Source organism: Salvelinus namaycush, chromosome 36 (genome assembly GCF_016432855.1).
Source record: "Salvelinus namaycush isolate Seneca chromosome 36, SaNama_1.0, whole genome shotgun sequence".
Classification (NCBI taxonomy): Eukaryota; Metazoa; Chordata; class Actinopteri; order Salmoniformes; family Salmonidae; genus Salvelinus; species Salvelinus namaycush.
In genome coordinates, this window is record NC_052342.1 from 10,441,466 (window position 1) to 10,455,150 (window position 13,685).

Genomic DNA, 13,685 nt, shown 5'->3' on the forward strand with positions numbered 1-13,685 from the left:
CCCTCACTCTCCTTCCATACCTCCCTCCTTCCATCACTCCATTCATCCTACGCCATCCTCCCCTCCAACCCTCACTGCCCACTTTTATTATTTCAAAACAAAAGCCGGAGCCCGCAAGAGAAACGGAACCAAGAGAGCGATAAAGCATTTGTCTGTTTATGCGGCCACGGAATTATTCCCACAGTCCTTTGTGTTTAGATACCTGGCTGGGCTCGTGCTAATAACCTGTTGGTTGGCTCTGGCACCGTTTGGTTTCTGTTGGTCTCCGATGTCCAAAAAAAAAAAAAAAAAAAAGAGCACGCGGATAAACAATGATGCTGAACCCAAATATAATTACAAAATCTGAGCAGAAGTTTAGGAAAATGTTTGTTTAGGCTTAAACTTTTGATTGGCAGTGTGAGTTCTCCTACAGATGTGTGGTATGGCATTGTATCAAATAACCACTCTCACAGTTATACAGTGCCTTCAGAAAGTATAATAACACCCCTTGACTTTTTCCACATTTTGTTGTGTTACAGACTGAATCTAAAATGGACAAAACAAAATGTCACCAGCCTACACACAATACCCCATAATGTCAAAGTGGAATTATGTTTTTAGAAAATTTGTACAAATTAATCAAAAATGTAAAGACTGCATCTCAGCACTGCATCTCAGTGCTAGAGGAGCCACTACAGACCCTGGTTCGATTCCAAGCTATATCACAACCGGCCGTGATTGGGAGTCCCATAGGGCGGCACACAATTGGCCAACGTCGTCTGGGTTAGGGTTTGGCCATCATTGTAAATAAGAATTTGTTCTTAACTGACTTGCCTAGTTAAATAGAGGTTAAATAATAATAAGTATTCAACCTCTTTGTTATGGCAAGCCTAAATAAGTTCAGGAGTAAAAATGTGCATGTTTAACATGACTTTCAAAGGTGCTTCTACAAATTATTGACTCAGGGGTGTGAAGATTTACACTACCGTTCAAAAGTTTTTGGTCACTAAGAAATGTCCTTGTTTTTGACGGAAAAGCACATTTTTGGTCAATTTAAAATTACCTCAAATTGATCAGAAATACAGTGTAGACATTGTTAATGTTGTAAATGACTATCGTAGCTGGAAATGCAGATTTTTTTTAATGGAATATCTACATAGGCGTACAGAGGCCCATTATTAGCAGCCATCAGTCCTGTGTTCCAATGGCACAGTTGTGTTAACCAATCCAAGTTTATAATTTTAAAAGGCTAATTGATCATTAGAAAACCCTTTTGCAATCATGTTAGCACGGCTGAAAAATGTTGTGCTGATTAAAGAAGCAATAAAACTGTCCTTCTTTAGACTAGTTGAGCATCTGGAGCATCAGCATTTGTGGGTTCGATTACAGGCTCAAAATGGCCAGAAACAAAGAACTTTCTTCCAAAACTAATCAGTATATTCTTGTTCTGAGAAATGAAGACTATTCCATGCGAGAAATTGCCAAGACACTGAAGATCTCGTACAACGCTGTGTACTACTCCCTTCACAGAACAGCGCAAACTGGCTCTAACCAGAATAGAAAGAGGCGTGGGAGGCCCCGGTGCACAACTGAGCAAGAGGACAAGTACATTAGAGTGTCTAGTTTGAGAAACAGACTGAACTGGCAGCTTCATTAAATAGTACCTGCAAAACACCAGTTTCAACATCAACAGCGAAGAGGTGACTCCGGGATGCTGGCCTTCTAGGCAGAGTTGCAAAGAAAAAGCCATATCTCAGACTGGCCAATAAAAAGAAAAGATTAAGATGGGCAAAAGAACACAGACACTGGACAGAGGACTTTTGAACGGCAATGTATGTAAATGAAATATTTCTGTAATTTCATTTTCAACACATTTGCAAAACATGTTTTCACTTTATCATTATGTGGTATTGTGTGTAGATGGGTGAGGTAAAAAATATATATTTTGAATTCAGGCTGTAACACAACAAAATGTGGAATAAGTCAAGGGGTATGAATACTTTCTGAAGGCACTGTATGTGTTTTTGTTTGGGCAGTGTTGTCCCTTTAATTTAGAAAATGAAACTAGGAGAAAACACATACTGTCTGCATTTTAAGGAATTTAACTTTACGATGGTATTCAAACAAGTGTTTGATCCGTGTAACAAAAACCCCTGCGCGTATCCAGAGAAAAACATTCTTGTTGCACACAAACTTGAATTAATAACACATATGCATGCACACACAAACAAACACACAGACACACTGTTCCCTCTCGCCAAAAGGATGTTCTGCTCTAACAAAAGCCTCTCCACAGGGAGTCCAATGTCTTGCTGAGACCAGAAGAGAGGAATACACTGTTGTTTTTTATTATTTATTTAATTCCCAACCATAATTTGATATCGTAAGCCTCTGCCTTGGCCCTGGCCCTAAAACAAAAAAATATATACAGTTTGTGTTTGGTTTGTTGCACTGCATGGCGAAATATGACATATGCTATAATGGAATGTCTATAATAAAGATTCCCATGAGTGAATATTCTTTAAATGTTTTTAAGGCGCTTGCTGGGAATTGCGAGGGACCTCACGAGACGATATTATTACGATACTTCGGTGCCGATACGATATGTATTACGATTCTCACGATTCTATATGTATTTTGATTTGATACTGCGATTTTATTGCGATTTAATATTCCAAACATATTGCTCACCATATGTCTGCTGAAGAGAGACGAGAGAGCATGAAAAAATGTATTTTGATCAGTCATGGAAATAAAAGTGCTGAAAACATGTTGGCTCACTTTTTAAAAAGAAGATGGAGAACAAGATATAGGATGAAAAATGCCATAGTTTTGGCGTATGTACAGCCGACAAGCGCGAGCTAACGCTACCTAGCAAACAACACAATATACTATGTATCTATACTGTGTGTGTGTGTGTGTATATATATATGTATGTAAACTCAGCAAAAAAAGAAACGTCCCTTTTTCAGGACTCTGTCTTTCAAAAATAATTCGTAAAAATCCAAATAACTTCACAGATCTTCATTGTGAAGTGTTTAAACACTGTTTCCCATGATTGTTCAATGAACCATAAACAATGAATGAACATGCACCTGTGGAACGGACGTTAAGACACTAACAGCTTACAGACGGTAGGCAATTAAGGTCACAGTTATGAAAACTTAGGACACTAAAGAGGCCTTTCTACTGCCTTTGAAAAACACCAAAAGAAAGATGCCCAGGGTCCCTGCTCATCTGCGTGAACGTGCCTTAGGCATGCTGCAAGAAGGCATGAGGACTGCAGATGTGGCCAGGGCAATAAATTGCAATGTCCGTACTGTGAGACGCCTAAGACAGCGCTACAGGGAGACAGGACGGACAGCTGATCATCCTCGCAGTGGCAGACCACGTGTAATAACACCTGCACAGGATCGGTACATCCGAACATCACACCTGTGGGACAGGTACAGAATGGCAACAACAACTGACCAAGTTACACCAGGAACGCACAATCCCTTCATCAGTGCTCAGACTGTCCGCAATAGGCTGAGAGAGGCTGGACTGAGGGCTTGTAGGCCTGTTGTCTGGTGAGGACCTGCCTTACATCACCGGCAACAACGTCGCCTATGGGCACAAACCCACCGTCGCTGGACCAGATAGGACTGTCAAAAAGTGCTCTTCACTGACGAGTCGTGGTTTTGTCTCACCAGGGGTGATTGTCGGATTTCCGTTTATTGCCGAAGGAATGAGCATTACACCGAGGCCTGTACTCTGGAGCGGGATCGATTTGGAGGTGGAGGGTCCTGGTCTGGGGCGGTGTGTCACAGCATCATCGGACAGAGCTTGTTATCATTGCAGGCAATTTCAACGCTGTGCGTTACAGGGAAGATATCCTCCTCCCTCATGTGGTACCCTTCCTACAGGCTCATCCTGACATAACGCTCCAGCATGACAATGCCACCAGCCATACTGCTCGTTCTGTGCGTGATTTCCTGCAAGACAGGAATGTCAGTGTTCTGCCATGGCCAGCGAAGAGCCCGGATCTCAATTCCATTAGGACCTGTTGGATCGGAGGGTGAGGGCTAGGGCCATTCCCCCCAGAAATGTCCAGGAACTTGCAGGTGCCTTGGTGGAAGAGTGGGGTAACATCTCATAGTAAGAACTGGCAAATCTGGTGCAGTCCATGAGGAGGAGATGCACTGCAGTACTTAAAAACTTCTACTTGGTCACCATCCCGGATCCGGGAGCATCCTCATCAGTAAAAAAGCTGACTAGCATAGCCTAGCATAGCGCCACAAGTAAATACTAGCATATAAATATCATGAAATCACAAGTCCAAGACACCAAATGAAAGATACACATCTTGTGAATCCAGCCATCATTTCCGATTTTTAAAATGTTTTACAGCGAAAACACAATATGTATTTCTATTAGCTAACCACAATAGCAAAAGACAAATAGAGATATAATTAGTCACTAACCAAGAAACAACTTCATCAGATGACAGTCTTATAACATGTTATACAATAAATCTATGTTTTGTTCGAAAATGTGCATATTTGAGGTATAAATCATAGTTTTACATTGCAGCTACCATAAAAATATCACCAAAGCAGCCTGAATAATTACAGAGAGCAACGTGAAATACCTAAATACTCATCATAAAACATTTATGAAAAATACATGGTGTACAGCAAATGAAAGATAAACATCTTGTGAATCCAGCCAATATTTCAGATTTTTTAAGTGTTTTACAGTGAAAACACAATATAGCATTATATTAGCGTACCACAATAGCCAACCACACAACCGCATTCATTCACCGCAAAGGTAGCGATCGCAAAAAAACAGCAAAAGATATAAAATTATTCACTAACCTTGACAAACTTCATCAGTGTCACGTTCCTGACCTGTTTTCTGTTAGTTTTTGTATGTGTTAGTTGGTCAGGACGTGAGTTTGGGTGGGCAGTCTATGTTTTGTGTTTCTATGTTGGTTTAATGGGTACCTGATATGGTTCTCAATTAGAGGCAGGTGGTTTTCATCTCCTCTGATTGAGAATCATATTAAGGTAGGTGGTGTCACATTGTTTGTTTGTGGGTGGTTGTCTCCTGTGTCAGTGTCTGTGTATGTTACGCCACACGGGACTGTTTCGGTTTTGTTTGTTCGTTCGTTTTATGTAGTCATTTTTCCTGTTCGTGCGTTCTTCGTGTTTCATGTAAGTTCGTCGTCCAGGTCTGTCTACGTCGTTTATTGTTTTGTAATTATTCAAGTGTTCGTCGTGTTTCCTGTTTTGTTTATTAAATATCATGTCTTATCACAACGCTGCGTCTTGGTTCAATCCATGCTCCTCCTCTTCGGATGAAGAGGAAGAGGAATTCCGTTACAATCAGATGACAGTCCTATAACATCATGTTACACAATACATATATGTTTTGTTCGAAAATGTGCATATTTAGCGGTACAAATCGTGGTTTTACAATGTGAATACGTAGCCAAACTGCACAAAATTATCCGGATATATTTCTGACACTCACCTAATCTAATCAAAGAACTCATCATAAACTTTACTAAAAAATACATGTTGTACAGCAAATGAAAGATACACTAGTTCTTAATGCAATCGCTGTGTTAGAATTCTAAAAATAACTTTAGTACGACATACAGCTTACGTTATAGCGAGACAGCGCCTGCAATGAGGGCGGAAAATATGACTAAACATTTTCCACAGAAATACGAAATAACATCATAAATGGTTCCTACTTTTGCTGAGCTTCCATCAGAATCTTGTACAAGGAGTCCTTTGTCCAGAATAATCGTTGTTTGGTTTTAGAATGTCCTCTTCTCCTGTCGAATTAGCAACCATAGCTAGCCATGTGGCGCAAACGTGGCCAACTTCACATGACGCAAAGAAAAGAAAATTCCAAAACTTGCAATAAACGTTCAATAAACTGATATAACTCGGTTTTAAAAAACTACTTTATGATGTTTTTAACACATATATCAAATAAAATCAGAGCCGGAGATATCTAACGTGTATACCAAAAGCTTTTCAGAAGGCAATCTGGGGTTCCTTCTCGCGCCTTCCAAGACAATGAAATTTCCAGACACGTCATTCCAAAAGCTCTTGTTCGGCCTCAGATCAAGCTAGACACCCCATTCCACCTCTCACTGCCTGTTGACATCTAGTGGAAGGCGTATGCAGTGCATGTATATCCATAGATTTCAGGCAAATTAATAGGAAGGCCCTGGAACAGAGCCTCGATTTCAGATTTTTCACTTCCTGACAGGAAGTTTGCTGCAAAATGAGTTCTGTTTTACTCACAGATATAATTCAAACGGTTTTAGAAACTTGAGAGTGTTTTCTATCCAATAGTAATAATAATATGCATATTGTACGAGCAAGAATAGAGAACGAGGCAGTTTAATTTGGGCACGATTTTTTACAATGTGAAAATAGCGCCCCCCTATTGAGAAAAGGTTACTGCAGCTGGTGGCCACACCAGATACTGACTGTTACTTTTGATTTTGAACCCCCCCCCCCCCCTTTTTGTTCAGGGACACATTATTCAATTTCTGTTAGTCACATGTCTATGGAACTTGTTCAGTTTATGTCTCAGTTGTTGAATCTTGTTATGTTCATACAAATATTTACACATGTTAAGTTTGCTGAAAATAAACGCATTTGACAGTGAGAGGACGTTTCTTTTTTGCTGAGTTTATATGTATGAATATATATACACCACCGTTCAAAAGTTTGGGGTCACTGAAATGTCCTTGTTTTTGAAAGAAAAGCAAATTTTTTGTCCATTAAAATAACATGTGAGAAACTGCCAAGAAACTGAAGATCTCGTACAACGCTGTGTACTACTCCCTTCACAGAATTTGATGTTATTTTAATGGACAAAAAAATTGATTTTCTTGAAAAAAACAAGGACATTTCTAAGTGACCCCAAACTTTGGAATGGTACTGTATACTGTATGTATATTTTTTATTTTTTTACAAATCAATACTATAATGTCGTCGCCCAAGTATCGCGATATGTAACTGTATCCCGGATTTGGTCAATGGATTATACGTATTACTTTCACAACGTTTAATTGCCCTTTTAATAGATTTTCGAGATTAAACAACCAAATCTGGGAGAGAGGATAGAGCAACAAATGCTGTGAAAGGTTTTTAAAATAACAAATAATGTGCATCCGGCGGAATGAATTAAAACAGAGATTTATCTTTTGATACAGCCGGCAGTGGCTGCTCAAAATTCATTAATTTGCCTGGTATTTGTTTAAGCAGATTGAAGAAGGGAGTGCGCTTGTTCCTTTGCGTGGTGTTTTGTATCTTATCGTTTCTTTCGACACATGAGCGGTGTGAAGAATTATAGCATGTTGAGAATTGTAGCGTGTGGGATTGTGGCTTAACGTGAATGTGTTATGGCGACGTTGAAATGCAAAGTTTTCTGGACTAGTGTAGTGTGGGCGATGCTATTATAGACTCTTTCTGTTTGTGGGGAAATGATCTGACCATTTCTCTAAAAGACATGCTACCAGCTGAACACACACACACACAGACACATGAACACGTGTGGACACACACACACACACACACACACACACACACACACACACACACACACACACACACACACACACACACACACACACACACACACACACACATACACACACATGAACACATTTGGACACATACGCAGTGCATACACACACACAGACACACGAACACACACACACACACACACACACACACACACACACACACACACACACACACACACACACACACACACACACACACACACACACACACACACACACACACACACACACAAACATGAACTCATGTGGACACACACGCAGTGCATACACATAAACACACACATGAACACATGTGGACACACACGCAGTGCATACACACACACAGTTAAGTGGAGGCTCCAAGACTTCCACAAAAGTTCTAGTCACAAGGTGCTGCAGCTATATTTACATAGAAACACATACACACCGATATCTAACCATCCTGTCATATTAGGGACCTTCCAAGACTTCCACGAATGTCACGGCGAGGTCGCAAGCTTCTCCATAGTTACCGCCAGTCACCTGCTCTCATTAAAGGAAATTAATGTTGCATTCGCTTTCAATTAACCTTCCGTGGCAACGGAGCAGGACAGGGAGGGAGGCCCGGGCCCTGCTGGAGGTCAAGGTAATTGAATAGGGGTGTAATGATGACAATGCAAAGGGGCTGCCGGTCGTGACTTGGGGGCGAGTCACGGCGCAGTTAGACCGGAGGTTGAGTGGCGGGTGTCAGAGAACAATGTTAGCTCGCTACAAGCGCGACCGCTGGCTGAAGTGCAGAATCCAAAATGGCAACCAACACAGGATTATGGGTTCTTTCTCCCATTCTTACTTCATTTGCAGATTTGATGTATTTCTCATATTGGTTTTCTAGTCCTTCTCATCTGTAAGGCTTTAGTCTCTCACTCTCTCTAAGCTGTGATGGTCGTCTGCTCCTCAAAAGCGTGAAGGAGCATTGGCCAACAGTGAAACACCCTGGGTGCCTGAGGGTTGGCCAAAAGTAAAACACCCTGGGTGACTGAGTGTTGGCCAACAGTAAAACACACCTGGGTGTGTCCATCCCACTGATGAATGGCCATGTGGCCGGCAGGCGGATCGATACTGTGTGTGTGTGTAGGCTGCGTTTTTGTGTGTGTGTGATGTGGGTGGGGGTTCTTCATCTGATTAACAGGTGAATTCTGCTGAGCTGGAAATCCCATTAAATCCCTGGCATCTTACACACAGACACGTGCATGTACGCATGCACACACACATACACACACACACACATACACCACCATAGGGTTGAGCTCCCACACGCTATAAAGGGAACATATGAAGAGCATGCCTATAACTCACCTTCCTCCCTCGCTGAACTGGACTGTATGTATACCACTGAACCTACTGGGCCATGTTAATACCCCCCACCACCCCAAACCCCATCCCCTTACATAATGTCACACTGCACTGGGGGGGGGACTCTATCCCACTTCACAATACATAAACAATAACGTTCAATTTAGAGGGAGGGAGTATGGATGCCAAGTTTGTGAGACCATTGAGCATAAGTGGGAAAGCTTGTTTTTTTTGGCACCCAGTCCTTGTTTTGATTTTGAGTCAATGCGTATAAACCAATATTGTCTTGGTAAATATGAAATGTCCTATGAGTAGTCATTCGTCCAGTGTGTTATAGATGCATTTCCTTGCATGGTGTGAGTCATTCTGACGCAGTGACTCAATATGTCTTCTTGTCTTGGCCGTCAGTGTGTGTGGGCTTGTCGTGTAAGCTGCCATCCTGGTGCCCTTACGCCTGATCTGTCACTCTGTGGTGCTGGCATTCAGCCTCCTCTCCTCCTGCCTCTCTCTCCCTCTGTCTACCTTTCACTCTTCTTCTCTATTCATTTATCTCTCCCTCCCTCCCCTCTCTATCCGTCCGTCTCTCTCCCTCCGTCTCCCACTCCTTCTCCTCTCTTTCTAACCATCTCTCCCTGTCTCTCTCTCAATCGCTCTTTCACTCCCTATCTCCTCCCCCTTTCCCTCCCTCCCTTCCTCCCTCCCTCTCTGTCTTGTTTCATTGGGAGGACAAAGCGTGACACTCTATCTCTGACACATCGTGCGTGTCCCTCTCTGATGATGCCAGCACGGTGACAAATCGGGCCGGGCACGTGTGTCATCTGGCCAGTGACGGGAGGAACGACAAGCTCGCCGCCATCTGCAGGCTCCTCCTCATCGCCCACCCTTCAGCCTATCACAAAGGAGACAGTCAGTAAGGGATGTCTGTTTGCAGTTTTGGAAGCTTTGTCGTTCTGCAATGTAGAAAATTGTATAAATAAATAAAAAAACCTGAATGAGTAGGTGTGCCCAAACTTTTGACTGGTACTGTGTGCTTACATACAGTCCGTACATTAACCACTCTATGCTCTGTGCAGAACATCCAATGCTCATATGTAGTATTAACATGCATAAATGGATGCATGCGTGCATTCAATCATACATAATGCAGATCATAGAATGCCAAAGCTCATTTAAGCGTTGGCCATTGCCGCAACATCTCTCTCTCTCTCTGTGACCCTGCCGCATGATCTGTCTCTGGAGCCAATCAGCTCTGTCATGCAAGAAAAGAAAGGGCTTACAGGCCCCCTTCCCTCCTTCCCTCTCCCTCTCCTTCACTACCTAGCGTAGCCTAGCCTAGCCATAACCTAGCATAGCATAGTCATATAGCCAGGCTAGTTACTACCTCTGCTACCACCTGCTAACACTGTATCTCCCAATGTGATCGGGAGATGGTATGCACCTATGTATAACTAACAGTGTGGCTTTAACCATTAGGTGGTGGGGGATTTACCAAATATCTGACCCTCGCCATAAATCAGTGGTTAGGGGAGACATCTACCTACTTTATAGAGGCCTAGCCTAGTTTCACTAGTGCAGGCTAATATGGTAGCCAACCTCACGCTTCCTTCCACAGAAATCTGCCAGGCTGTCTCCCATGCTTGAGAGCTCAGGAGAAATTGAGCTAATTCCCATTCCAGCTTTGACTTGCAAAGGGAAAATTCCTAATTCCCCCCTCCCAACCCCCCTTTCTCTGTTGTGGCAGCTGTTGTATTTTAAGATTTGGTCTGTGTGTGTGTGTGTGTGTGTGTGTGTGTGTGTGTGTGTGTGTGTGTGTGTGTGTGTGTGTGTGTGTGTGTGTGTGTGTGTGTGTGTGTGTGTGTGTGTGTGTGTGTGTGTGTTTGCGTGCGTGCGTGTTAATGTCATGTTCTGTCGCCATTTGACATGAATGTGTGTCTGTGTCAGTTTTGTATACAATGCGTTATAACTTGTGTACGTCCTCGGCTGTGCAGGTATTTCTGTGTGGACCTTGCAGAAAGTCTCAGTACATTTACGTCATGTTCTAGCACAGGATGTGCAGTATAGGTAGTGTGAGGGCTTTTGAAGTGCCCGCCGTCAAATGTTTGGGAACTCATCCGTGTCATTAGGTCACATGTTCTGGAAGTAAAAAGAAAACATGACATGCATGTACCTTGACCCTCTGACAGCTGCAGACGCACACACACACAAGTAAAGTGGCGCACACGCACGAGCACAAAGACACACAAGCACGCAGGAACGGGCAAACACACACACACACGCACACACACACACACACACACACACACACACACACACACACACACACACACACACACACACACACACACACACACACACACACACACACACACTATCCTGAACCTGGTGGCCTGAACACACACACATCCCATCCACTTCAAACACGGCAACACAGACACAACAAACACACACACACTACTTCAGTTACCCCAGCTTGAGCTAATGCTACCCCAGATGAAAGAGTCTATTGATAGCGCTTAGCGTGGCGCATTGAGTTACTTCACCCTCTCTCAGGGCTTGGACTTGGGCCTGAGGTGGCTGCCAGTGTCTGTCTCTGTCTCTCTCTCTCTTTCGCTCTCTCTCACGCTCCTCCGTCTCTCTCTCACCCTCCCTCATTCTTTCCCTATTTTCCCCTACATCCCTCCCTCCCTTTCTCTTTTATTTCCCGTCCTCTCTCCCTCCCTCTCTCTATCCTTTATCAGGAGCCCTTCTCTTGAAACTCACGGGATGTGCTCCTCTATAATAGACTCAGTCAGCGAGAGAATGAACAGGATTAATTCAGCCAACGGCGGCAGAGGGATTTGATGATGTCATCCGTATGAATGAACCAGTTAGCGGATTATCTCCCCGAGGTGGAAGAGATCCAAACAGATGAACGTAAAAGCCAGGGCGAGGGGAGGGAGAGAGGGAGGGGAGAGGGAGAGAGGGAGGGAAAAGGATAGAACGAGAGGTTGCAAGGTAAAGACAGAGCAAGGTATAGAAGATAGAGGTAGAAAAGAGAGAGAGAGCGAACGAGGACCAAAAAAGGAGAGGGCAGGGTGCCTCAGTTAAAGCTGGTCACCTGCACCATCAGTACAGATTGGTGGAGTGGGCGATTGGGTTGGCTGTGGTGGCACTATTTAGTTCCTAGGTGTCACATTTGAGCTATGGAGCGTCTGAGGGAATCTCCCAGGAGCCTCAGCTGCGTCAATCACTGCTCAGTGGGCCGCCATGGCCAATCATCCTCCCCTCCAATAGCCAGCTGAGCTCCACAGGTTGGGGCCAGCCACCCCCCCCCCTTCTCTCCCCCTCTCTCCCTAGCCCCATGTGTGGTGTTGGCATCCCCCTCCCCTCTTCTCTCCAGAGGCCAGGGGAGCCCCGGCAAGGCCCTGGCCACTCCAATCTCTCGTAATTGAGATGGATGATGGTTCAAATGTGAGGGGGGTTGGGAGTGGGGGGTTATGCGGGATAGGGTACTCCCACTACTGTCGCTGTGGTTACCAGGCACACACACATTTTCAACACTGTTCTCTCAGTGTTTAATTGGCTTGTTGTTTGGCCTTCTGAATGTGTTTGCCAATTTCTTTCTCCCAGTCCCCTGTCCCCAGTCCCTCTTGTCTCTCGCTCTCCATGTCCATGTCCTAAGTCTAGGGCAGGTTGTGGTACTTCAGTTTAGAGGAGGGATACTGGCGTCAATGCTATGACTGTCTCTGCTCTCACACAGAATCCAGTAGGCATCAAGCTGTAAGCCAATCAGGTGCAGTTGGAGTGTTCAGTTTTTTTACAGCAGTTACTTTCAACTCCAGGAGGGAAATCCCTGAGAGACTGAATTGTTAGACCCGGCACTAATCAAAATGGACTCTGATACCGAGGTCTGTGTATGTGTGTGTTATTCCTCATCTCCAATCTCTCTTACGCAGCCCCAGACATCGTTAAGCCCTGCCTAAACGTGGGTTGAAACCAAATTCAACCACCACTTCCTACCCCATCCCCACCCCAAGCGGAAAGGCAATATCGATCGATCCCTCTTGTTTTGGGAGGAGGGGCACAGGATAAAAGTGGATTTGCCCAACTAATCGTTGAGCACCGCTGGATCCCAGGGCGCGACAGGTAAACAGGTTCCTATCCTCAGTGAGAGGGGAGCAGAGCGGGCCCTCAGCCCCCCTCCTCCTCCATGTCTCCATCCCTCCTTCCCTCCATCCCTCTTTTAATGGCTCTAATGAGTTGTCGGCCTGGCTGAGGGAAGAAATCTGTAATGCACTGTGAAATATGTATCTTTCAGAGAGGGAGATGGAGAGAGCGAGAGAAAGAGCCAAAGAGCAAGATAGAGAGAAAAAGAGAGAGAGGCATTGAGATAGAGATGTAAAGAGAGGGAGAGACGGGCCCTTTCTGAGCATGAAAGACAGATAAAGAGAGCATAGGAAACCTGGTTGTGATTAATGCCGAGTGTGTGGCGGAGCAGGGGTAGGTACTGTAGGGGCTGGGCGACGCAGCACCCGATGGAGGGAGGAATCTATCCCGACACTCTCTTTCCCCGTAATTAGATTATTGGACTGATGAGGTAGCGCCCAGGATTAAGTCCTTCATCAGTTCTGAGGGAAGAGGGAGGGAGGGAAGTGGGGTTAGAGACAGCGGTAGAGAGCGAGGGAGGAAGGGTGTAGAGAGGGAAGGAGGGAGGTGGAGAAAGCGAGGGACAGACAGAGAGAGGGTGCTGCATCAACCTCTCAAGGACCTCTTCACCCCTCCCCCTCCTTCCTTTCATTGTGGCCAGACCCGCTGTGAC